This window comes from Ovis canadensis, chromosome 23, assembly GCF_042477335.2.
Source record: "Ovis canadensis isolate MfBH-ARS-UI-01 breed Bighorn chromosome 23, ARS-UI_OviCan_v2, whole genome shotgun sequence".
Lineage (NCBI taxonomy): Eukaryota > Metazoa > Chordata > Mammalia > Artiodactyla > Bovidae > Ovis > Ovis canadensis.
In genome coordinates, this window is record NC_091267.1 from 50402434 (window position 1) to 50429781 (window position 27348).

General features: G+C 38.4%; 1 long non-coding RNA gene, 1 other non-coding gene and 1 pseudogene across 2 annotated transcripts in view; all 3 read right to left on the reverse strand.

The window, feature by feature from the left end:
- Positions 1-1313: 1313 nt before the first annotated feature.
- The window catches only part of LOC138428105 (uncharacterized), a 147263-nt gene continuing 121228 nt past the window's right edge, over positions 1314-27348 (reverse strand). The window contains exons 7-8 of the long non-coding RNA XR_011252270.1: positions 4934-4991; positions 1314-1708 (exon numbers count right to left, since the gene is read on the reverse strand). This is a non-coding gene — a long non-coding RNA (uncharacterized lncRNA). The remainder of the gene's footprint in view (positions 1709-4933; positions 4992-27348) is intronic.
- On the reverse strand, positions 5527-5596 carry LOC138428582 (small nucleolar RNA U2-30). Its single transcript, XR_011252519.1, has one exon. It is a non-coding gene; the product is annotated as a small nucleolar RNA U2-30 (small nucleolar RNA).
- LOC138428583 (small nucleolar RNA U2-19) lies at positions 5756-5849 on the reverse strand (annotated as a pseudogene).

Genomic DNA, 27348 nt, shown 5'->3' on the forward strand with positions numbered 1-27348 from the left:
ACTGAGTCTACCAGCTTTCTTGCAAACCAAATAGCATTGTTTTCCCTTGTAAAATCAAATCTAATAAAATTTCTTCATGAATGTGCTCTACAGGGAAAAAATACCCCAGAGCCTCAAGAGACTAAATGAACGTAACAAACTAAGTAGAAGCTTGCAGTAGAAAATTATGGATCATCTTTTGAGCACAAATTTTTGAGATATTTAATTTGGACCTGTCAGATCAGTTCAGTTCAGTTCAGTCACTCAGTCATGTCTGACACTTTGCAGCCCCATGAATCGCAGCACGCCAGGCCTCCCTGTCCATCACCAACTCCTAGAGTTCACTTAAACTCACGTCCATCGAGTCAGTGATGCCATCCAGCCATCTCATCCTCTCTCGTCCCCTTCTCCTCCTGCCCCCAATCCCTCCCAGCTTCAGAGTCTTTTCCAATGAGTCAACTCTTCGCATGAGGTGGCCAAAGGACTGGAGTTTCAGCTTTAGCATCATTCCTTCCAAAGAACATCCAGGACTGATCTCCTTCAGAATGGACTGGTTGAATCTCCTTGCAGTCCAAGGGACTCTCAAGAGTCTTCTCCAACACCACAGTTCAAAAGCATCAATTCTTTGGTGCTCAGCTTTCTTCACAGTCCAACTCTCACATCCATACATGACTACTGGAAAACCATAGCCTTGACTAGACTGACCTTTGTTGGCAAAGTAATGTCTCTACTTTTGAATATGCTATCTAGGTTGGTCATAACTTTCCTTCCAAGGAGTAAGCGTCTTTTAATTTCATGGCTGCAATCACCATCTGCAGTGATTTTGGAGCTCAAAAAAATAAGGTCTGACACTGTTTCCACTGTTTCCCCATCTATTTCCCATGAAGTGATGGGACCAGATGCCATGATCTTCGTTTTCTGAATGTTGAGCTTTAGGCCAACTTTTTCACTATCCTCTTTCACTTTCATCAAGAGGCTTTTTAGTTCCTCTTCACTTTCTGCCCTATGGGGACATCCAAAAATGGAACAGTGGTTGATGAAAAAGGGAAGATGAGTTAGGGGTCAAAGAGAAGAATTAGGAGATTAGAGGTACAAGCCTATATGACACCAATGTACATGGCTGTATTTCATTCAATTAATGTTTTCACCTACTATGTGACAGCCTTGATGCTAGTGATTGGGAATATGAGAACATTCATCACTGGCTTTATGGAGCTCACTGATGGAGAGCTCACTGATGGATAGAGGCATACATCAAATAATTGAAGGACGTACACCATAAATGGGAATAAGAGTTATGAAAGAAAAGTGACAACATAAGAGAACTGAAATAGTTTGCATCTGCTAATCCCAAGCTATTTTATATATATAGGATGAATAAACAACAAGGTCCTACAGTGTAGCACAGGGAACTATATTCAATATCCTGTGATAAACCATAAGGGAAAGAATATGAAAAACAATATATATGCATAACTGAGTCACTTTGCTATACAGCAGAAGTTAATGCAACGTTATAAATCAACTATACTTCAATAAATCTTTTTAAAAAAGAAAAAGAGAACTAAGCTTTGCTGGGTGAGGAGGGATGTAGGGAAGACAAATTTGAGCTAAGAGGCAAAGGAAGAGTTTTGAAACTTCCCTCGTGGTCCAGTGGTTAAGACTCATGCTTACACTGTAGGGGGCATGGATTTGATCCGTGATTGGGGAAGATCCCACATGCCACGTGCTGTAGCAAGAAAAAAAAGAAAAGAAAGGAAGAGTTGGTATTAGTGAAAGAAGTGGCTAGAAAAGCAACCGAGTAGAGGGATCAGGATGTTCAAAGGCTTTGCTTCTAAAATCATGGCTGCTGACTGGCCTCCGTCAGTGAAGATTTAGTAATCTCATTTCAGTCCATTAGCTATCAAAGAGTTATGACTCAGGAAAATCATCATCACAAACAGCTGATAATTCTAAATGCAGAATTCCACAGTTCCAACAAATATTTCAATAGTAAATATGTCAGCTAGATGTCAAGCTAAGAAAAATAGAAAGTTCAGGATGCTGCTTTTCTGCAGAGATGATAGTGGAGTGTAATAACTGGGCAGAAATGCACGTTTTTTTAAAAAATTGGCAGATAATTGCTTTATAATATTGAGTTGGTTTCTGCCATACAACAGCATGAATCAGTCATAAGTATACACACATCCCCTCCCTCTTGAGCCTCTCTCCACACACCCTCCCCCATCTCACCACTCTAGGTCATCACAGAGCACCAGGCTGAGCTTCTTGGGTTATGCAGCAGCTTCCCACTAGTGATATGTTTTACACATGGTAATGTATATAAGAAATACACATATTCTTGTTTGCTTCTAACTTTGATTGCTTTTTTTTTTACACATTCTGAATTAAATATTTTAAGTATAATTCAGCCATTCTATTTTATACTAACCACATGAAGTTGGGTTTAATATATTTGAGAATGTTGAAGAAGTTATTTGTTCATCTAAAGCCTCAGCTTTTGCAAAGAAGTTCCCTTCTTTTTTTTTTTTTTTGAAGCAACTTGTAGGTATTTTCCCTTTAGAAAAAATTTCAGTGACAGCATTGTAGCCCCCTTACCCCTCTCCAAAGTTCAAATACTTACTCATCATTGTTCACTGACTCTGTACCCTAAGATAATTTTTTGTTTTTGATCCCATCTCTGCACAATGTGATTTTATAGCTTGTAAACTGCAAGAGCATGCACAGTATTATAAGAGAAACTATCTTAACATTTCTGGTCAATTTCTTATAGCCAAGGAAGTTTGGTATATCTCTGAAATCTGTCAGAACTGTCGGTATTTACCCTAGTCTTGCTCTACTATGGATCTTTTTGTGTTTTCTCATCCCTAAAGTTTAGCTGACATTGTAAATCTCATTTTCTTTTATCTGTCTTTGCCATTTTCTCTATTGCTTTTTCTTTCAAAGAGTATACCAGCTTGAAATCTTTCTGCTTTTCCCCATCTGAAGATTGACAGAAAACAATGACGAGGCTGTCTTTTGCCAAAGGGTTCAATATAAAACGAATAAAAGTAGACATCAGATTATTTTTATAAAATGCCAGCAATAAAAGTTTTCCTTATATTTAACACTCAATAAAAGGAGAACGATTCTCGTACATCTCTATACACAAGAAAAAAACAAACTGCCTTTGAGCACAAAATGCACACTATCTGCCAATGTTCTTATTACCATATTGTATATTTGGTTAAGATACAAATGACTCTGTGTGAAAGACTGACTTCTGTTTTATTACCTATGTTTAATTTGCTTTTTGGCATACTTGGAAATTTATGAGCCCTCTAAGGGGAAGAATTTGCAGAGATTCTGGGATAGAAGGAAGTCATACTTGGTTTACCTCACTTTCCTTCATCCTCTTAATATTAGTTTCCTGTGGATCAGCCCTCCGCTCACTTCTCTTTGTTTTATACTCTCTTGCCCAGGTGATCTCATCCAGTTCCATAGGTTAAATGAAATCTATTAACTTCAGGCCCTCCTGGCAAGATATTAACAAAATGTGAAAACCCTCCCACTTCAAACCTCCGGAAACACTGGACAGAATGTAAAAATTCACTTTAAATGGAGGAACTGAGGTTCTAAGAGATAATGCCAGAAATGACAAGGAAAGGGAACAGCAGAGGTGAGCAAATGCATCAATGACACAGTCGCCTTCAAGTAAAATGATCAAAAACCCAGTAGGATACCTAAAAAGAAAGCCCCAAATACACAAATGAAAACGTGTCAGATTAAAGATGATATCCACACATCCACAATCATACAGGGAAATATTAATGCATCCCTCTGTGCTGCTGATAGATCAAGCAGTCAAGAACTAGTACAGATATAAGAACTTGAGTGCATGATGAACAAGCTTTATACATATATAACTATATACCTAACAATTAGAAAATACATTTAAGAGAATCATTAATTTTTATAAAAATGGACAGTATAATAGCATAAAGCATTTCCATGAATACTGAAGGGACTCTTTGATACGAACCAAAGTATGTTGTCAATGCAATAAAAATGAAATGCAATTTTAAAAAAGGAGGGGGAGGATCCTGGTGAAAATGCAATCACACTGTGAACTACATTTAAAGAAGAAATCATCATGGAAATACCATAATATTTTAAACTGAAATAATATATATTAAAAATAATAAGATCGATATAAGTTTCCAGTAGTGAAGCAGATGAGAATTACTGACACCTACTACTACAAAGCACTTTTTCATATGTTTGAAAGAAAATACTGAAAATAGAATAATTTTTAAGTAAATGTATGAGATTACAAAAATGCAAGAAAAAATATGAAGCCAAATACAAGGGCAGAACATTAATCCAGGGAAGTAAATAAATGCTGAACCATCAGCCATCTTAAGAATTTATATATAAATACACTCTTGTATACAGGATGGCAGGTTCACTTATGTAGACAAACTCTCCGTGGAGGCTTAAGTAAACAAACACATGAAAATAAACTGAAGATTTCCCCTAGAATCCATGGCAAATGGTAGGACCACTTATAAATGCTTTAGGCTTAAATCTTTGATATCTGCTTGATCTAAAATCCACAAGCTGAAAAATGTAATAAAAGTATTTAAAGCTATACATTTTCCACAAAGTGTCAACATGTAAATGTTGATGTGTAGCACTTTCATTTTTGTTCTGTACTAAGTATTTCTTAATTTTAGTTTAAATGATGTGTAAGCATTTTTTAATTTTCAACTAAATGAAGTTTCTAATTATCACTTTACTATTTATTTCAAATTCAATTGCACTGATATCATAAAGTGTGTAATAGTAATTCTTTAAAATTATGATTCAAAACAAAGTCAGTTTTCACAAATGAGTTCTGTGTGTGTTTAAATGAATATTTTCCAATTACTTGTACAGCATGCTATTTCAGATATGTCTGATCAAGAGGGCTTACCGTGGAATACAACGTTGGTTTAACATTAGAAAATTGTTCAAGGTACTCCAAAATTTGCCTGAAGAAAAGAAACAAAAATAATTTGTTTAAGAAGTTTGTAAAAAATCATTTAACAAGTTCAGTATCTATTTGTGATTCTTTAAGTATCACTCAGAAAAATAAAATGCAAGTTCTATAATTTGATAAAGGTCATGTTACAAAATCACTGTGATACAGTGACTGTATCCATGAAATTAAAGATGCTGGCTCCTTGGAAGAAAAGCTATGACAAACCTAGACAGTGTATTAAAAAGCAGAGACATCACCTTGCCAATAAAGATCTGTCTAGTCAAAGCTATGATTTTTCCAGTAGTCACGTATGGATGTGAGAATTGGAGATGCACCATGACATCTAGAAATTGTCAGATTGTGTTTACTCAATTCATGGGATTCTCTTTAATGCAAAATTTATTTTTATAAGTATATAATACTGTGTTTATGCTACCTTAGTTTCATTTATATACACATAAATTGTATGGATATAATACATATATATGATAAACATGTACATTATTTATCTCTGTATATTTTGTAGGTATACTTTTTTTTAATCCTGAGCTCAGATCAAGTGTAGAAACCTTCATAGTTAAAAAGGTCTGCAGTTAAACCTTTTCATCATTGCTCAGAACTGATCAGCCTTTCATATACACACCCACAGCCAACTCTCACTTATCCACCAATAAGCCCCTCAGTTCTCTAGTCAACTTTACACACACACACACATACACACACACACACACACATACAACTTTCACACTCCTAATTTTAAATTACTCTTTTGCTTCTCAGAACTACAGAGATCACGCATCAGGTAGACTGGGCGGTAGGTAGACTAGCATCTTCTGATGCTCAGATTTGGCTATTTTCTGTAGGTATACTTTTATAGACTAAGAGAATAAAGTTGTGTTATAAAATTGTGATTGGCAATGTAATAAAATCCAGCCTTTCATACTACAAACACTTTGGCTTTTCCAGAAATTCAGTTGTCATTCAGAGATGGCAGCATCTTAACGCCTACAGATTGTGTGCTTCTGGGTTCTCTTATTCTTTCTATCCTTTCCCTGCACTGGCTCCGCATTTCTGTTACTGTCAGAGCTAACAAAGATATTCTCACAAGTTTAAAGTTGAAAGCAGAAAGATAACATCCTAGACACATGGAATGAAAATCCATTAATATAAGGTAATGAGTGGAATTGGGTTGTACAAACACTGTGTTTATCAGTTTTATCACTGAATAATTTTTTATGTAAATTATTATCTGTACACAGGAGACAAAGTCATTATCCCTAACAAAAACAAAAATCCCACTTGTGCCCAGAATTTTAAGCCAATAACTGGAACCACTGAGACCCAAGGCTGAGACACTTGCTCTAATACACAAATAATTAATTTCTTAATAGTTATTTTGTTAGCATTGGTGATATTCAATGCCCAGTGGGAAGGTAGGTTTGTTGATGATAGTAATCATCCTTATTCAAGTGAAAGTTTTATTTGCCTCATATAAAAATATATTTGTATCCATTTTACAATGTTGAAATTAATAATGCTTTTTAACATTGTTTTCAAATATTTTAAAATAATCTCTAAGTTAGATTTTGTTAAGTCAAAAGCCAAAGGCAATAATTCTTTCCTGTATCTTTTTTATATGTTGTATAAAAGGAGAGGGGGAAAGGAGTGAGGAAAAGAGAAGAGAAAGGAAGCGAGAAGTAACTCAGGCATTTTCATTGATGAAGTCCGTACTTTTGTCTCTCTGTCCCTCTTGGTGACACCACAGTCAACATGTCCTAAGTCTGGGGCAGCCACCTGGTGGGAAGAAGGGGTAGGGGACTTGCCTTGAAGCTGTGTTACAGTGTGAACACACGATTTCTTCTTAGGTCCTATGATCCCTGGGGGACTGGGATCGTAGCATGGGTTTTAACGCCCCTCCCCCAGCTAGGCCTGACACTGCTCAGCCTGTGTTCAGATACCCTGCACATCTGCCACACACCATGCACTATCCGTCTTAGTTTCTGGGGCAAAACAGTGAACAAGGACATTATTCCAATGACCTAACTGGGGATGTAGGGAAATTAGCAAGTAATTAGAAGAAAAGGTGAGGATGGACTGTGATAATGGTAGACCACAGAAACCAGCCTGGGGAAGGGATGGGAGTGGCCAAGGAACTTCTAACTAAAGCGAGATCTGAAGAAGAAGGAAGGGTTAGTCTTTGCCAGAAGGGAGGAAATAGCAAATGACATTCTGGGGCTAAGGAGAGAAAGCCAGGAGGAAAGCAAGATGGTAGAGCGAGTTTGTTTGTAACAGTCACAGTGATTCAGGTCCACGTGTATCACACAGCTGCCTTCCCCATCAAGTGTGTTTGGTGACAATACGGGAAGTGGAAGACCCATTCCCCTGCCTTAGAGGAGACCCAGTTCCTGTCTTTGAACCTGGAAAGTACCACAGGGTTAGAGAGGGTCAGTTACTGAGACTCCATGGGGTAGTGTCCCAGAAAGACCAGGACTTGCCAGTCAGAATCTAGTGATGCCTCTTACAAGCTGTGTGACCGTGAGCCAGCTGCTCAACACCTCTGGCCTCAGCTTCCTAAGTAATATCACCTCCCAGAGTTATACTGAGGATTAAATAAGAAAGCATCTGTAAAACACTGTGCCCTTTCTCTTGGTGAGTGAAAGTTGCTCAGTCATGCCCAACACTTTGCGACCCCATGGACTATTTAGTCCATGGAATTCTCCAGGCCAGAATACTGGAGTGGGTAGCCCTTCCCTCTCCAGGTGTGATCTTCCCAACCCAGGGATGGAACCCAGGTCTCCCATAATGTAGGTGGATTCTTTACCAGCTAAGCCATGAGGGAAGCCCACCCTTTCTCTTAAGAGCTGCTCAATAATTGTTCCTTCCTTATCTCACCTCTTCCATCTTCAGTGCAAATGACCTTTGAGAGCAAATATTTAAACTCCCCAGGCCCTACACACACACACACACACACACACACACACACACACACACACACACACACTTACATTCACCCACAACTCAGTTTCTATCCAAGAGACCCTAAATAATGCTCCCTGGCACTGCTCCCAACTCATTTCCACTGGAGCCACAAGTATAGGAATGTGAAAAGCACTTTGGCTGTTTCTTAATGGACTGGTTCAAAATTAGGAAAGGAGTACATCAAGGCTGTACATTGTCACCCTGCTTGTTTAACATATATGCAGAGTATACCATGAGAAATGCCAGGTTAGATGAAGCACAAGCTGGAATCAAGATCGCTGGGAGAAATATCAATAACCACAGATATGCAAATGACACCAACCTTATGGCAGAAAATGAAGAGGAACTAAAGAGCCTTTTGATGAAGGCAAAAGAGGAAAGTGAAAAAGCTGGCTTAAAACTCAACATTCAAAAAACTAAGATCATTGCATCTGGTCCCATCACTTCATGGTAAATAGATAGGGAAACAATGGAAACAGTGACAGACTTTATTTTCTTGGGCTCCAAAATCACTGCAGACGGTGACTGCAGTCATGAAATTGAAAGATGCTTGCTCCTTGGAAGAAAAGCTATGACAAACCTAGAAAGCATATTAAGAAGCAGAGACATTGCCTTGCCAACAAAAGTTTTTCTAGTCAAAGCTATGGTTTTTCCAGTAGTTGTGTATGGATGTGAGAGTTGGACCATAAAGAAAGCTGAGCACCAAAGAATTGATATTTTTGAACTGTAGTGTTGGAGAAGAGTCTTGAGAGTCCCTTGGGCAGTGAGGAGATCAAACCAGTCAATTGTAAAGGAAGTCAGTCCTAAGTGTTCATTGGAAGGACTGATGCTGAAGCTGAAGCTCCAATACTTTGGCCACCTGATGCAGACAGCTGACTCACTGGCTAAGACCCAGACTGGGAAAGATTGAAGGCAGGAGGAGAAGGGGACGGCAGAGGACGAGATAGTTGGATGGCATCATTGATTCAATGGACATGAGTTTGAGCAAGCTCTGGGAGATGGTGATGGACAGGAAGCCTGGTGTGCTGCAGTCCATTGAGTCACAAAGAGTTGGACATGACTGAGCGACTGAATTGAACTGAACTGAACCACCTTGCTCTGCAGAGAGTCCAATGCAGGAAGGGTGTGTGCAGGCACTGGCACAGACCCTGCCAGGAGGTGCAGTCAGGCCTGTCTACACTGCAGCTGCCTCTCTGATTTCCATTAAAAGAGGAAAAATTCAAAAGCAGCACACTCCCACTTGTTTTTGTTTTATTTTCTTCGAAATAGAAGTCATTTGTAAAGTTCTCCGGTCCGAAAATATCTAAGCAAATTGATCAAGCTTACAAATCTAAAGGACATTTATGTGGTCATGTTCTAAAAATTTGAGCTTTCAGACACATTAAAACCAGCTGGTCCCAGAGATGGTTTCACTCACCCTTCTTCGACATAAATTATATATGCTCTGCTGCTTCAAAGTCTCTTTAGCTTTAGCACAATATTTCTTTCCTTTAAAAATGCAACAGATCAGAAGAGAGTTGGAAATATCATCTGAGGCTTTATAAAACAAAAGAGATGCTGCTAAAGAAATAGAAGTGCACTCAACCAAAAGAGAGAATAAACCTTCAGAGAGTGAGCTGGGACGACCCTATGAGTCTCACCAGGAAACCAAATAATAAGCAAGGCAAGTTAATAATGAATGAACAAATAGACTGGAATTAGATACTCTAAACCCCGGAGAAAAAATCCCTCCTCCTGTCTGTTCTGACTTTGGCTCTGTTTCTCATTTATTGAAATCAAGAGCAGTGTATATCCTGGACTGACCCTTGAAAAATATATAATCTTCAGAAATTCCATTCTATGAGAGGTTAAGGCACGTGACTCAATGTATAGGGGTTAGATTTTAATAAAGTAAAAATGAAGAGTTTATCCCAAAGCACACTTGAGTTTAGGAGTTGGGTTTTTCTGCCCCAGAATGACATCCCACAGCAAAGGGCAGAATGGAGCATGGACAGTAAAAGTATTAGTCACTCAGTCATGTCATGTCCAGCTCTTTATGACCCCATGGAGTGTAGCCCACCAGGCTCCTCCATCCATGGGATTCTCCAGGCAAGAATACTGGAATGGCTTGTCATTTCCTCCTCCATGGGATCTTTCCAACCCAGGGATTGAACCCAGGTCTTCTGCGTTATAGGTGGATTCTTTACCATTTAAGCCACCAGGGAAGCCCAGAATGGAGCATACTCTCTGCCAAGAAACAGTGAAGTCGATCACCTGCTAATTGTACTGAAACACGCAATTATTATAGTTTCTCCTGCTGAAGCCCTATGCCCTCTGGCAGTTGGTCACCCACATATGTTTGGGGAAATGTGGATAGAACATCATTCTATCATTCTACCAGGGATGGGTAAATAGCACCCATTATAATGACTCCTTGGAAAAGCCCACCACTAATTCTTCAAAGTATATAAAATATTTAGCATTATCCTTATTTTCAGATGAAGAAAATTGAGTCTCAGAGGTTAAGGAACTTGCTTAAGGCCACATTCCTTAACCTAGTAAGTGACAGAATTAGAACTTGAACCCTAATCTTTGACCCCAAACCTTTGGACCTTGTCCTTACAGTGGCAACCTCCCCAGTACTGCACATTTTTCCCTCACTTAACTTAATTAGGCAATTGGATATAGCTCAAGTAAAAATGTATGTCATTACCCAGAAAAATCTGTCTCTCTCTCTTTGTCTCATATCTCTATCTCTCTGGGTGTATGTGCATCTCTCTTTGTGTGTTTGTACACCTTTTACTATGTAAACATACATATTTTTCACAAAATTGGAATCATGCTGTCTACTTGGTTTTGTATTTATCTTTAAAATATATTTTAAACATTTCCCCCATGGCATTAAGCATTCTGTTATAATGTGCCTTTTAATGGATAAACTCAGTTTGCCTGAAAAATGCAGGAAAAGAACCCGAAAAGGCATTGTTATTGTTGTTCAGTCACTAAGTCGTGTCTGACTCTTTGCAACTGCAAACTACAGCTTGCCAGGTTCCTCTGTCCTCCACTGTCTCCCAGAGTTTGCTCAGATTCATGTCCTTTGAGTCAGTTATGCAATCTAACCATCTCATCCTCTGCCGCCTCTTTTCCTTTTGCCTTCAGTCTTTCCCAGCATCAGTCTTTTCCAGTGTGTAGGCATTAGGGTGAAAATGAAAAGGCATTAGTATAAAATAATGTTGTTCAATTTAGAAGTAACCAGAACATGTTTATGGATCAAGGAGAAAAACTCCACCAGGTGACTGAAGAGGACTATTTACTAAATAAACTGAGGGTAAATACAGGAGGAGAAGGCAGAGAGTTAGGTTACAGGACAGCAGGATTTAGCCTTGGGAATCAGCAAGCATATTTTCAGATGGAAACAGACGTACTTTGAGTTGCATAGTTGGGGAAATGATGAAGAGATTACTGGCTGTCTTTGATATTCGCAATAAACTAAAGGTGTAGTCATCTTTTAACATATAAGAAAAAGAGAAGTTAATTTCAAATGATAGTTGAAAGTCGGCATTTTCCCTGAGGCCAGAGAAGTAGGAATTAAAAAAGAGATGAAACCATCATAAATAGGCACAGATTGTATTAGTTAACATGAACTTAGAGCACAGGGAAATATAAATAACTCCATAGATATTGCTGAGGTTTTGAGATTTAATGGCTACACAGATTTTATCTGAATGAACTATTTGAATTTGCTTCGCCCTTCTGTTCTCATACACAGGTTCATAAAATACTCTTGAACATCTACTAAAAGAAGGAAATCTTTTTTCGGGAAGAAGAGATAAACCTGTCTTATTCTTATGTAAATTTAAGTTTTATTGTCTTCATAGATGTGTGACTTTCTGGCCTCATCTCTAGGTAGAGTAATAATTTTCTTTGGACTTTTCAAAGAAATTGCTATTCAACTTGAAAATCCTAATTTCTTATTTCTGAACTACATAGCAAAAAACTTAAATACTAGCTGTTTAACCTTTGTTTTTTCAGTTTATGTGGTCTATAGAAATTACTAGTGAAACATTTCTGCATCTATATAATAAAATGTAAGTTCTGTGTGCGCTCAGTTGCTCAGCCATGTTCAGTTCTTTGCAACCCCGTAGACTATAGTGTTCTTGCCTGGAGAATCCCAGGGACAGGGGAGCCTGGTGGGCTGCCGTCCACGGGGTCGCACAGAGTCGGACACGACTGAAGCGACTTAGCAGCAGCAGCAGCAGCAGACTGTAGCCCACCAGGCTCCTTTGTCCATGGGATTTTCCAGGCAAACATACTGGAATGGGTTGCCATTTCCTGCCCCAGGGGAGCTTCCCAACCCAGGGATCGAACCCACATCTCTTGCATCTCCTGCATTGGCAGGTGGATTCTTTACCATTGTGCCATCTGGAAAGCAAAATATAGAAGCTGATATGTAATTAATGATGAAAATTATGAAAATGTCCCATTGTTTCTCTGTGATATAAAATTTTATATGTTTTGTTGTTGTATCCTCAGGTTGATTCTATAGCCATAGTAGCAGAACGTTTCTAGCGTAATTTATTCAATAAGTGTCAGCACAAACCATCAATTCTGCCCCATTCAGTGCTGACCTTGGAAATCAAGGTCAGTTATGCCACAGCTGTGTGGTTTAGGAAAGTCTTTTGTTTTTACTTGCTGCTTTGCTAAATGAAATGATTAACTTGGTTGTTTTTATGTTCCCATTCAAGGTCTTGAAATCCATATCTATATTTCAATTTCCATAGCAGGACATCATAATAATTAATAACATAGTTAGAGACAGCCCTGCTGTGTAGATTACATTAATGGATGTAATGGAAAACAACCACTGAAATGAACCCTTAAGAAGCTTAAGAATAACATTGCTGCTGGCAGTGTTGGTGTCTTATTAAGGCAACCAGCAGTTTTAAAGGTCGGCTATGTTGAGTTGCTTATGTTATGACTAGGCTTCTTTCCCTATCAAATAATGTTCATACGATGATACCGAATGTAAGTGAAAAAGATCACACAGTACCCAGTCACCTCAGGAAATGGTCACAGTGTACTAAAGGAAAATAAGGCAACAAGAGCAATTATGAGAGTCAAGCTGTGACATGGAGAAGGTTGAAATGACATTTCGAATTTAGAACTTCTATTTATAGTCACTGGAATTTTTCATGATAGTTTGGTTTTGGACTTCCATGTTTTGGACATAATCTCAGGTTCAAGGCAGATTTATCTGAAGAGCATTATGTAAGTTTCTTAATTCATCTGAGTTTATATAGTATGTAAGGGAAAATAATCTGATATTTTGGGGAGAAAGCCCAAAGATAGCTTCCTCATGCTAAGGAATAGCTGGGTGTTTAATATACATATAGCGACTTGCTGACAACATGATTCATTTCAAACAAACAATTAAACAACTCCAATTAAGTAATTCTAGTATACAATCTATATTTTAATCTATTTCTATCTAGAATGTCTCTGGATAAATGCTGTTTCTGCTGTTAAAACAGATGCCCTTTTATTGCAGAAAGATGGTCTTGCAGAGAAAAGGCATCAGATGATTAAAGGCTTGTGTTCAAATATAGCACTGTAATAAGGAAATTCATGTAATCAATCAGGGAAATATACTGGGAATTCTTACATCTGTTAAGGAACAGGGGACCAGCTGCATATTGCCCCAGATTACTTCATAAATACTTAATAATATATTATATCATCTGGCTACTTAGTTTACAACTAAAGTTGGTTTGTCACATTTGTCAGAACAAAGTGCCTTTGTCTTGTGAAAAAGGAAAGCAAGGAGTCCACCAGACACGAATGTTTTACTGTTTTACAATTTTAGAGGGTAGGATAACAAGGAAAGCGCCTCTTTAGAAAAAAACATGAAATAAGATATACAGAATAATTTGCTTATCAAGTTATTATTATCCATGCTTGCAGGAAATTCCCATGAGGAAATGAGGAAATAAATGAAAGCAACTACTTTTTTTTCATGTTGTCAGAATAACTGCTCCGAGGGATGGCCATTCAAGTAGTCGACTTGTCAGGAAATAGAAACAGAGCAGGATACAAAGATTTACAGACTTCCTGTTTCCACATCAGAGAACGTGGGCTTTCTTGTTATTATTAATACTTGATCTCTGCAAACAGAAAATGTCTGGCCTCTTAATCTCATGCTGAAAAGCCAGAAAAACTCACAAAGTCACTATCATTTGTCTCACAGACTGTCATTTGACTCTTTGGGTTAAAAAGCCCAGTGGAAGCAAAAGTTTAAGAGCCTTCTATACTTCCTGGGATTTAAATCATTTAACAATCTACAAATCAAAGTATTAAACAGTAAAAAAGGCAAAGTCCCTAGAGTCATGATGCATCTTTATCACTCATTTGGTTTGTCCCATCCAGTTAAATCTAACTAGTTAGAAAACCCAGACTAAAACAATGGGAGGAAATGGCTGTAAACTAGCCATATGGACTTTCATATACTTTCTGCACAGGTCCAAAATACTTTTCTAACTACTGGTAAGGCCAGGGACAGGCTCTCCATTAGTTTTTACATGTTTCTCAATCATTTGGCTATTATCTCAGTATAGAGGAGCCTGGCAGGTACAGTCCATGGGGTTGCACAGAGTCAGATACAACTAAAATGACTTTGCATGCATGTGCATATGTTAAAAAAGACTTTGGGTGTGTACAGCCACATCACTTCTGAAACATGGTATACGTTTATACCCCTAAAAAATTAATTTACAGTTTTAATTTTTTTCTCAAATTATAGCTAAAAACTGGTGTTTTGTTTTTTAGTTTACAGTTCATTGTATATGAGGGTAAAAATATTTTTTCATTTATCAAATAAATAAATGTGTTAAATTTTTATTTCCCCACTTTACAAAATTTTATTAGTCTCATTTTTCTATATGGTCATTGCCTTTTGTTAATTGGTTCATTAACACTATTACACTAAAGAGGTTAGCATTTGTCATTGATGATGGCTATAATAATGATTATTTGAGTTATTGGCCCTTTTTCTTTCATACATTTTAAAAAAATTTGTTCAGTTTTTTGTCTGCACTTTAATTTTCGATAAGGTATATTTTAAAAAGTAGTCTGCTTTTTTATGGAAGTATAGTTTATATAGAGTAATATTATGGAAGTTACAGGTATACAATATAGTGATTCATAATGTTTGAAGGTTATACTCTATTGATAGTTATCATAAAATATTGGCTTTTATATCCCATGTTGTACAATATATTCTTGTAGCTCATTTTATCCCTAATTGTTTGTACCTCTTAATCCTGTATTGCCCCTCTCCCCTTCCCTTTCCTCACTGGTAACCACTAGTTGTTCTCCATACCTGTGAGTCAGATGACACATTTTAATAAGTGTGCAAGATAATTCATAGATCACTGATGTTTGTAAAGCTCTTTGCTAATTTTTAACACAATTTGTTGTTGTTGTTTAGTCCCTAAGTCGTGCCTAACTCTTTGTGACCCTATGGACTGTAGCCTGCCGAGCTCCTCCGTCCATGGGATTTTCCAGGCAAGAATACTGGATTCTTGCCATTTCCTTCTGCCATTTCCTTCTCCAGGGGATCTTCCCCAACCAAGAATCAAACCCACATCTCCTGCACTGGCAGGCATTGGCAGGCTGATTCTTTACCGCTGAGCCACCGGGGAAGAATGCATGTACCACGATGCCCCACATCTAAAGGGTCTTCTCTTCTCCAGTCAAACTCCCCAAGCTCAGAGCTCTTCTTCATGAGGCTGCCTTTCACCACTACCCCTCACCATGCTCTCTTTTGGAGAATTTCTATTGCAAGTTTCCACTCATTTTGACTCTTAACATTCTATTTGTCTTTCTCAAAACATGCCAGGCTTCCCCAACTATATTGTAATCACCTGAGCAAAGGTTTGATTTGCTTTCCCCAATACACCTGGATAGATAATAAAAGTTTATAGAGCAACTATGTTCAATACTTTCTGAGTTGAAAATCATTTCGGTGTTTTCATATTTTAGAAATATTTTATTTTGTAAAATATCCCACTGACTCTTTAAAGTTTATTCCATGTCGCAGAAGAATTTAAATATATATTTGTCTCTTCTAAATAAACTGATGAAACATTTCCAGTTGTACCAGCCTTCCCTAAAATATACTAACATTCATTGGGTTATCTCCACGTTCCAAACACTTTTGACTTATTGTATTTAAACCTTGATACTCAGCAAGGAAATATGTTCTATTGTTTCCCAGGCCCTTCTTGGAGATGAAGAAAATTTAGGGATCTTGCCTAAGGTAAGCGGTAGAGCCAGGCTGGGAACTCTCAGTGATTCTTCATTTGCCTGCATAATTAATATCACTGTTAATTTTAATTAAACAGAATTATGGAGAAATGTCAAGGTATATGGAGATTAATTATAGAATGCCTATAAGATATTTGATTCCTTGAGAAAAAAAATTAAATAGGCATGGAAAAATGGAGTGTTAGGTAATTCTCCACCATCACTACTTATGCATACCCATGAATCTCTAACAGCTTTTCTAGTTTCTTTTCATGTAAAGTTAGAGGAGTTGAATGATAATCATTAATTGACAATCTTCAGAATTTGCTCTAATTTGGATATGCATCAAGCTTATGGCCTGCAGATAAGTTATTATTTTCAGAGAAAATCTTTTTTTCTGAAGTCTATAACAAAATAGTAATGTGTTAACTGAAGTTAATACCCTATGGCCCTTCTAAGTTTTCAGATGCTAGCCAAGAGCCAACTTTATAAATAATCCCCTTTCTTCACAGTTTTATTATGCTGTTGATTGCTTTCTATTTAATTTTTAATATATGAATATCTTTCAGTAGCAGTAAATATCATGCTCTTATATTTAATGCCAATACTGTTTCCAGTTCTATGCATTGTCTATTTAATAAATCTATTGGTAGATTTTTTTTAATGTGGCTTCATATTTTATTCTGATAAACAAGAATGCAAAGAAAAAAATGCCCTATGGCAATGTTGTGATTATTAGAAAAATCTAAGTTAACCCAAATTTTTAACAACAAAATTAAACTTGTTCGTAAAAAGGTGCAAAATTCAGGGAATAAGCCGACCAAAATCTTCTTCACATCCAAAGCATTACTAATGCAGTAATTTTTACTGGTAGTTACATTCAATAGTATTTCAGAAGTAATATATACAACAAACGTCTCTGTGACAAATATATTTTGATAATGTGTGTTCTTTGCCAAAAGACCTACAGCAGAACAGGGTAGAGGAAGAAAAGCAGGGGCTTCAGAGCCAGGCAGACCTGAGGCTGAATCCCAACTTAATGTTAACCTTGGGCAAGTTTAACTTCTTAGATAACCTTTTACCGAAACTGGAACAAAAGAATAGAATGGCTCTCTTGCAAGGTTTTCTCAGGATAAAATTTACAATGTCTGTAAATTTCGTTGAGATGTTTAAAACATTACTACTTCAGGCATAGTTGCCACTCATATTGTGAAGATTACGAATAAGTAAAAAGGATACACTTTTTAAATGATCCTACAGGGAGGCTTCAGCAAAATAGCAAAATAAAACCCTCAGACTTCATTCCAAGGAAACACCAATTTAACAACATATACCATCTAAAAAGCCTTTACAAGAACTCCAGAAACTAGTTAAGAAATCACAGTATCCCAGACAAGTGTGAAGCCAAGCCCAGCCTCTTGAAATGGATAAAGAAACCTGTTGCATTTAACCCAGGATAGCTCTTCCCTCAGGCCAGCACCAAAACCTACCTTAATGAAATAGAGACCTGAGTATTATATGACAGAGTCAAAATAACCATCTTAAAGAAGCTCAATGAACCATAAGGGAAAACTGACAACCAAATGAAACCAGGAAAACTGTGCATGAACAAAATGAGAATATCAGTAGAGATAGTGTTTTAAAAAATAGAATTTCTGGAACTGAAGAATACAATAACTGAATTGAAAAGTACAGTAGCAGATATATTTTAAATGGATAACCAGCAAGGTCCTTCTGTATACATGGAGAACTCTGTCCAGTGTTATGTAGCAGCCTGGATAGGAGGGGAATTTGGGGGAGACAGATACATGTATAATATATGTGTTACGGAGTCCAAGCTAGCTCTGCTTGCCACACAGCAGGCCAATGAATCCGAGAGATGAGAGGTTGAGGCAAGGAAGCCTGAGGGAGCCAGCTGACCAAGAAGTTAGCAGGCTAGACCTCAAAATCTTGTCAGGACCTGGTTGCCAGGTTCTTTTATGGATCGGAGAGGGGGGAGGTGAGGAAACAAAGTAAAAAGACTATTCAATCCTTGCAAATATCCCCTAGAATGGCAAGCCTCGGGCAGGTGAAATGTGTTAGTCTCACTTCCTTACAGTCCTTCACAGGTGGGTGGCTCAGGTTATCTCCCTGAAAGAAAATGTAGTTTCTCAATCGTGTCAGAATCTTTGTGATCCCATGGACTGTAGCCCTCCAGGTTCCTCTGTCCATGGAATTCTCCAGGCAAGAATACTGGAGTGGGTAGCCATTCCTTTCTCCAGGGGATCTTCCCGACCCAGGGATCAAAACTGGGTCTCCCTCATTGCAGGCAGATTCTTTACCATCTGAGCCATTGTGGTCCTAAATTGTTTCTTTGGGGTTTTTTTGTTTGTTTGTTTTTTTTTTTTTTGGCTCCTCCCCACAGCAGTTCGCAGACCAGGGATCGAACCCGCACCCCCCAACGCTGGAAGCTCAGAGTCTTAATCACTGAACTGCCAGGGAAGCCTCAGTCTCCCTGAGACAGGCCTTAACGTATGTATGTTTAGTAACAAAAAAGGGTTAAAGTCACAGAAGTAGATAGAGTGAAAATTTAAAATTAACCCTTCCCAGTTACATATGTATAGCTGAGTCTCTTTGCTGTCCACCTGAAGCTATCACAATATTGTTAATCAGCTATACTCCAATATACAATAAAAAGTTTAAAATATTTTAATAAAAAAAATTTTTAATATAGTAGCAGTGTTCAAGAGACCTCATAAAACTAAAAAAAAAAATCAATAAACTCAAAGGTATTTTTTGTCAGTGAAACAAAAAGCAAAAAGACTGAATAAAAGTGGGGGGAAAATGTCTAAGGGATTCACGAGACACCATTAGGTGGACCAATATACACATTATGAAAATCCTAGGAGAGAGAGAGAGAGAAACAAACAAATGCATATAAAGAGAGATCAGATTTGTGGCAACTAGAGATGGCGGGTTCAGTTCAGTTCAGTTGCTCAGTCATGTCCGACTCTTTGCAACCCCATGAATCGCAGCACACCAGGCCTCCCTGTCCATCACCATCTCCCGGAGTTCACTCAGACTCAGGTCCGAGTCCGTGATGCCATCCAGCCATTTCATCCTCTATCGTCCCCTTCTCCTCCTGCCCCCAATCCCTCCCACCATCACAGTCTTTTCCAATGAGTCAACTCTTTACATGAGGTGGCCAAAGTACTGGAGTTTCAGCTTTAGCATCATTCCTTCCCAAGAAATCCCAGGGCTGATCTCCTTCAGAATGGACTGATTGGATCTCCTTGCAGTCCAAGGGACTCTCAAGAGTCTTCTCCAACACCACAGTTCAAAAGCATCAATTCTTCGGTGGTCAGCTTTCTTCACAGTCCAACTCTCACATCCATACATGACCACAGGAAAAACCATAGCCTTGGCTAGATGGACCTTAGTCGGCAAAGTAATGTCTCTGCTTTTGAATATACTATCTAGGTTGGTCATAACTTTTAAGGGGAGGGGAAATTAGACGCTACAGACTTCCATTTATAAGATAAATATACTAGGGATGTTTGGTAAAAGCGTCTGCCTACAATGCAGGAGACCCGGGTTTGATCCCTGGGCTGAGAAGATCCCCTGGAGAAGGAAATGGCACCCCACTCCAGTATTCTTGTCTGGAAAATCCCATGGACAGAGGAGCCTGGTAGGCTACAGCCCATGGGGTCGCAACGAGTAGGACATGACTGAGCGACTTCACTTTCACTTTTGCGTCTTTAGAATTTAAACTGCTCTGTAGATAAAGACAGTTAAATGTAAACCGTTCTGTGGCACATAGAGGACACCTGTGTGTTTCTCCTTAGGAAAAACATTAGGAAGAGGCAGGGAGAAGAGTGGAATTGTCTGTGGCTGTCATCTTACTTCCCTTGCTGGTGGGCATGCAGAGAAGCTTTATTTTGGGCACAATATTAATAATCCAATATCAAAAGAACCTTGTAGTTACCTTTCTGGTAAGGGGAAACATTTCCTGTTTTGCTAGTGTCATTTCTCCAGCCTTGGGACTCATGGTCAGGAATTAAACTTATATATTATGGCAATAGTGAAAGCAGAATGTGAAATGAACAGCCAGGCTCCTGTGTAAATCTTCATCCTGGAAGTCTGACACTGGTTTTGTGGTTTCAGTTGAAGTTGCTGTGCGCTCTGTGCTCAGTTTCTCTGAAGTTGTCTGACTCTTTGGGACCCCACGGATTATAGCCCATGAGGCTCCTCTGTGCATGGGATTTTCCTGGCAAGAATACTGGAGTGGGTTGCGATTTCCTCCTCCAGGGGATCAGCTGAAGCTAAAGGTTATTATTTATACTAACTCCTTCACTGAGGCAAATGCTACTGAATTGCTAAATTGCAGCTATTTTCACAGTGTCACTGCTGAGCCTTCCAACAGAGAATCAGTTCATAAATGGTAATTTTGTGTTGGTGTTGATTGTCAAGCCAATTTAAGGTAGCTAGAGTAACTCAATGGGTAAATTTGAAAGACTCAGTGAAACTCATACTTTCCCTACAAAATAATCTTGAACATGAACCATGCATTGAAGGAAAATTACCAAAAACCAGTGAGGTACAACATATCATGGCCAAATAACAGACTTTACTCATGGTTGCTGTTGTTCAGCTGCTTGGTCATGTCCGACTCTTTGCAACCCCACGGACTGCAGCATGCCAGGCTGTATTCACACATGTGACAAAAATCTCCTGAGTGCCCACTATGTACCTGACCCCATGGCAGCACCAGAACTGTAACTGAGAAAGACACAGTCCCATTCCTCAGGTGGTATAGTGTCCAGAGGAGGAGTTAGAAAGTAAATTATTATTTTTAAGTGTGAATTTCTGAATTTCTTGGCAGCTCAGTGGTAGAGAATCCACCTGCAATGCAGAAGATGTCAGAAACTCGGGGTCGATCCCTGGGTTGGGAAGATCCCCTGGAGAAGAAATGGCAACCCACTCCAGTATTCTTGACTGAAGAACCCCATGGACAAAGAAGCCTCGTAGGCTATAATCCACGGGGTTGCAAAAAGTCAGACAAGACTGAGCGCCTGAACACACACAAGTGTGGGAAATACTGTAACAGGGCTATGTGAAAACTTTACTCTTCCCGGTAGGATCAGAGAAGGCTTTTGAATAGAGAGTTATTTTAGTTGAATTTTGAGGGCCTATATTTTTTTAACTTTTTATTTTGTGTTGGTGTATAGCCGATTAACAATATTATGATAGTTTCAGGAGGACAGCAAAGGGACCCAGCCATACATACACATGTATCCATTCTCCCACAAACTCCCCTTCCATCTGGGCTGCTACATAACATTGAGCAGAGTTCCCTCAGCTATACAGTAGGTCCCTGTTGGTTATCCATTTTTTTTGTTTTGTTTTGTTTTGTTTTTTCCTGTGGTAATAGGATATAATTTTTTTAATTAAATTTTTATTTTTACTTTATTTTACTTTACAATACTGTATTGGTTTTGCCATATATTGACATGAATCCACCACGGGTGTACATGCAATCCCAAACATGAACCCCCTCCCACCTCCCTCCCCACAACATCCCTCTGGGTCATCCCCGTGCACCAGCCCCAAGCATGCTGTATCCTGCATCGGACATAGACTGGTGATTCGATTCTTACATGATAGTATACATGTTTCAATGCCATTCTCCCAAATCATCCCACCCTCTCCCTCTCCCTCTGAGTCCAAAAGTCTGCTATACACATCTGTGTCTTTTTTGCTGTCTTGCATACAGGGTCATCATTGCCATCTTTCTAAATTCCATATATATGTGTTAGTATACTGTATTGGTATTTTTCTTTCTAAATACAGCAGTGTGTACATGTCCATCCCAAACTCTTGAGGGGTTATAGTTTAAATAAGTTCTTTCCCATCTGGAGGAAATGGTGACCAACTGGGCAACCAGTCACTTAGAATTTATCTCATTTAACCCCAAGAGGTAAGTACTGTTATGTCCCTCTGTGGTCAAAAGAGAAATTGAGACTTGGAGAAGTAAAGTAACTTGCCCAGCGTCACAAGGCTGGTAAGAGACAGAGCTCAGAAGAGTGTCCAGACAAGCCAATGGTCTGAGCTTGCTTTCTCCCTATCTGTACGTGATCATCTATTCCAGTTGGTAAAGGGGGAAGAACAGTGCAGGCAGATGAAGCAGTTCACACAGAGCTCTGATCCCCTGGAATTTAGAGTGCATCTAGCAGGGTGCTAGCAGCTGAAGCCACCAAAAGCGCAGGTCAGCTAACGGGAGGCACATACGCCCTGCCCAGGCGCCGGGCCTTTATCTTGTAGGTACTCTAAGAAGACTAGTCCTGCTTTTTCCTAACTTCTATGTGTCACCTTCCAGAATGGAGGAGGGAGCCACCTGACCTCTGTGTGCAGGCTGGTATCAACCATCACAGGCGGAAAAAGCATTTGCTAAAGGATTAGACACAGGCAGATCTATGGCCCAAACCCTCAGGTGCATCACATTCTCCCTGCTCATCCCTGACCCCTCATCCCTAATACTGGCTCTTATCCTGCTCCCAAAACGTAGGCCTCACCATGTACCCCATCTCTGCAAACAGAACCTAATATAGTCTCTGTCCAACAACCCAGACTTAGAAACATGTCAATGATTCTCCTCCCCTCAGCACAGCAAGCCCCTCTGCCTACCTGTTAGCCTAATTGACGCCCCCTCATCTGCCAGGATGCACTATTCCACCAAAATGAACTGCTTCATACCCATCCCATTTAAATTCAGAGTCATTTAACTTAAGTGAAAGTAATCCACTTTTAATTATAATACAGACAGAAAATCCAATACTGGAGAGACAGAACATAATGAGTTTGAAGCACTAATCTGGTATATTGTGACACCTAAACAAATTTATAGTGATGATATAGACATGATTTTAAAAGTCATCATCAAAGAACTATGCTATCAATTTATATCAAGTTCAAGAACAGGTAAAGGTAATATATCATGATAGAAGTTAGAAAAATAGTTACCTCTGAGGAGAGAGTCTTACTAATTAGGAAAAGGCAAGAAGAAAATTTGGAATAATGGAAATGTTCTCATCTTGATTTGGTTGGTAATTATATTTAAGATTCCAGCATTTTACTGGCATGAACATTATACCAGAATATTTATAAATGCAAAGATAAAAGAGAATAGACAAAGTTTGAGAACTGTTCTGTCCCTAGTTTTCAAATACGTTTATCCTTAACCACTGAAGAAGATGAATGTCTGTACTGAAATATTTTCTCCTACAAAAGCAGATATTTCCACCTCTCACCATCAAATTCTACTAATTTTAGTTTGTGGAAAAAACAGAACTATTTAGTTAAGATCTACAGAAGACCAAAATTTCAAAGCATGCCTGGAAAGAATTGGCAACTAGCAAGAACAAATTGAATTCCCCTTGCTTCTTTTTAATTGATAATTTGATTACATTAACTTGGCTACATTAAGACAATTTATTTTTATTTGGCTGGCTGTAGCTAAGCATTAGTTAGTAAGAGAATGTTTTTGAAACAGTTACATTGTTATGGCCTCTTTATGCTCTTTTAATTTTTCTCATTATGCTTTTGTCCTTTACCTCAGGCTTTAAATGTTGCCCGCTCCTTATATTGAAAATTAAATGTTGTATTTTAATCTCTAAAATACAAATTATTTTGAGAATTTCTGTTAGTCACCAAGAACAATTACCAGTCATGAAATATATTAACCATCAGACAGCTACCATATAGAATTATTCTTTGAGGCATAAGATCAATGAATTAAATTTCTTTGGGGGTGATATTCAGAGATGACTGAGGGTGAAATCTTGTTAAGCTAAAGTGAGTGAAAACAATACATTATTTAATAATGTCTATTCCAATTGCCTGCAGAAACAGCTCATCAATCTTACCATCTTCTAGGGATGCAGAGGGTATAATTCCTCATCACCTGACACAAAATAAATGCTAAAGTGCCTTCTGTAAATTTTTGGTGTTCGAGTATGATGAACAATTGAAAATTAAAATGGATTTTCACTTAATCTCAAAATTGGATTTTGTCATAAAATGACAAGTTATATTTAGAGTATAACAAGGTATTGGCTGGGCTTGGTAAAGATTGTTCCAGTAATTGCAAGATTTAATTTTTAAGAGTTTTATCTCTCTTATCCCATCTTTCTCAAAAAAAACACAAAGATTTGGTCCCAAATTTAAAATTTGGCATTGCATGTATTTTGCTAAATTAGGAAATAAATTTAATTATAGAAATTATATTAATTTGGTATTATGAATTTATGATATACATTTCATGTGTGAATAACTTATCAAAGAAACTGTAGAGTCCAATTATAGAATTCAAATAGAGTGTTGCCTTCAATACAAGCTCCTCTACAAATCTGTGACTTCTCTATTCCAGGGAAGCATGTGTTAGACTATGGCATTTGTTTATCAATACATCTCCATAATTAAATTACTGGCTCCTCAAAGAAAGGGGTAATGTCTTTCATATTTGTGTATCCCTAAGGCCTACTGGTGTGGCATACACAACATTCCAACAAATATGTGATGGGATAAATGAATTAATTATTCTTACCTCCTCTATTGCAATATCTGATTCTCTCCAAATATTTTATCACTTCATTCCTCCTTTATCCCATAGTCTCTAATTCTGGCTTCATCTTGCACGATTATTCCATAATATCCTTGAGCCCTGGAATCCATTTTTAACTGATTATTCTTTTAATTCCTTACTAGTTTTATTAACTCTTATCTAGCTAAACTGTGTTGTAGCCTTTCAAAGTCACCTTGAAACTGAAATCCTCAAATCAAAATTGTTTCCACAACATATTAGAATCTAAGGGCTGGAAGGATCTTAGACATCATCTGGACCCCCTCTCTCATTTACCAAGACAGAAAACTGAGACCTACAGAAAACAAGCCACTTGACTCAAATTTTACATTCCTTGTTCTCGGTTCTACTTTCTTTCGTTGATATTAAATACTTCTGCCAAAGAATTTGTCTCATTGGAGAGATATGAAATTAAGGGCTCAACAGAATGAAAGAGGTTATGGAAGTAGAGCTGAGTAAGTCAAACAGGCAGCAGCCCTCTTAATGGTAGGCTTAAAACAAGCACACTTTGTAAGATAGTGAAGTCAGCTGCATGCCTGGGAGCCTGAAATATTCTGTTAGGAAATTAATCCATTAGTGCTATGAGAAATATCCAGTTTTTCTCTGGCCCAATCTTGCTTCTTCCCTTTTCCTCTCACTAGTACTATTCCTCAATAACGCTTTACTCCTGTCTCAGCAAAGCTTGATGCTGGAGCTCTAACAATGTCACCAGGATCTGATCCCTCTCATTCCATTTCTTGGCTCTAAAGTCCTCAGTACTGATGTGATGCTCAAAATCTAGACCAAGGAGGCTACAACTCTTCTTCATATATTTTCCTATTCAAGTCTAGCAAACAAGGGCACCTCTCTTCCTGAAACCTCATAAAAAATCTCCCTGTTTGGGCCCATTTTCATTCATAAAGCATGACCAAGTGGTAGCATGTGCTCATTGTTGCTAGCAAATGAGAGCCCATTCCAGGCAGTAACGATGTGATCAGGCCACCTAAACCACATGGGCTGAGAGTGGGACTTCTCCAGACAAAACCTGGGGCCACCCAAGGTTGCAGGTCCCTCCATTTGTGTAGCCATCTTGAATTTGCCCCTGTATGACCCGGGACCTGGAATACCACTAACATTCTCCCAGACTGTGCAATTTCACCACAGAACCTCAGATAAGAGACTAAGAACTTTGCTTCTGCAAGGAAAGACCTATTTTACCAACTGCCTGCCTCCACCAAAGACTTGTGCCAGACACCTCTGCATGGGGTTTGGCCACACGTTCGAGAAATTCTTCTGCTATGTCGCTATCAACCTTCTTGCAGACAAACATATTCGTCTCAATCTGCCCAAATTATTTTTTTACAAAGACGCCAAGAGCCGACTCACTAGAAAAGACCCTGATGCTGGGAAAGATTGAAGGCAGGAGGAGGAAGGGATGACAGAAAATGAGATGGCTGGATGACATCACTGACTCAATGGACATGAGTTTGAGTAAGTGCTGGGAAATCGTGAGGGACAGGGAAGCCTGGGGTGCTGCAGTCTGTGGGGTCACAAAAAGTCAGATACACAGCAACTGAACGACAACAATGCTACTCTTAAGCTTCCCTGGTGGCCCAGTGGTTAAAACTTTGTGCTTCCATTGCAAAGGGGATGAGTCTGATTCTGCTAGTGCCTGCCTCAGTTTTGATACAGACCCACCCAGGAACAAGTTGCTTCCCTGATATGAAAAGCATTTATTTATTTATCACTTCCCTGATATGAAAAGCAATCAATAAAAACATATAAATGTATCAATTTCAACTCATTCAAATTTAGGATTTCTACCTTTCAAAAAGAAACTCTGAATCTGAACCCAAAAATGAAACATTTTTTAGGCTTTGAAGCCATTTTCTCCATGATGGAAACATGTGATTTTATTGTTTGAGTAAAAACCAAAGTTCTCCAACAAACAGGTCAAGAGAAAAGTGTGCTCTCTCAGAGACTCAATAAACTACAAAATGTAATTGTGTTGCTTAATATGCTTAATATTACCAGTCCCATTGTCAGAACATACTGATAGTGAATGTCATTCCTACCAACTTCCCAATTAAGAAACACTTCTATCAATAGTTAAAAAGACACAAAAGGTCAGGTGGCAAGGTACACCACACCACTCAAGTGTTCCTTCACCACAGACTTGATGTGGAAAGGGAGAAAGAGCGTGAAAACAAAGCCGGAAATTGCGTCGTTTCTCTTTACCATGGATTTAGTGAGAGAGAATGTGCTTTTTTAGTGAGACTTTCTAGAGGACAAAAGATAGAATATTTTTACTTAGAATGCTTTTGTATTAAGGTGACATTTCTCTCTCTGTTGCCCTCTTCCTGCATTTTGTTTGTTTACTGACCAGATTATTTGCCTGTTAGTTAACAAAATGAGGGCATGGAGCAGGTAATGGTTGGATTTGCATTACATTTCATCCCCCTGAAGAAAGTTGATGTGAAAAATACATATTTTGAGCTTGGAAAAGCATCAT